The following is a 696-nucleotide window of genomic DNA, read 5'->3' as shown; positions in this document are numbered from 1 at the left end:
AATAGTTCTACTATTTTAGTCGACAATATACGCGAGTATATTGACTACGCGAGTCGAACTGACAATAATAAAATGTAAGACATGTCCGGGTTACTTCTGACTGACTGACTCTTCTGCTTGTCAGCCTTGTCGGATACGGAACGTACGGTAATCGTAAACTGCGGCTATTATACATACGAAATGTAAACAGACGGTGTTCAGTGTTGCCATATGGGGTAAACACGGTACATTCCGACACATTAAGGACGCATTGAGAAATGAAAAACTATAAAAAAAACCGTATGCGTTACGTAAGTTCTGTTGCCTCCACGTGACTCTCAAAACACTTCACCATGCGTCAGCAACGATGAAACGTCACAAAATGTTGCCATATTTATTAAAAAGCCTTTAGAATGGAAACCTACCAAATCCCTATATTCCGTCACTGTGTGTGGCAATATTCGACACGTGGTAAGTCGTACTGCGTCAGCGCTTCAAATTTAACTGATACGTAATGCCGACATCAACATATTCGAATTCCGTTCACTGTGTGAGCTGTATTGGGATACAACACAGCTTTGAATTAGAACACTAACGAATATTGAACACTACTTAATTACGTTTTAATTAACAGCTATTAGGCTTTTAATTAAGCAAATTTCAATTTTTGTACAAAGCTTGGAACGATCTGTGTGTGTCCAATTCAAGTTGTGTCGG

This window comes from Hyalella azteca, unplaced genomic scaffold (assembly GCF_000764305.2).
Source record: "Hyalella azteca isolate HAZT.00-mixed unplaced genomic scaffold, Hazt_2.0.2 contig13376, whole genome shotgun sequence".
NCBI lineage: Eukaryota > Metazoa > Arthropoda > Malacostraca > Amphipoda > Hyalellidae > Hyalella > Hyalella azteca.
The sequence above is the reverse complement of the archived record's forward strand: the minus strand, read 5'-3'. Positions refer to the sequence as shown.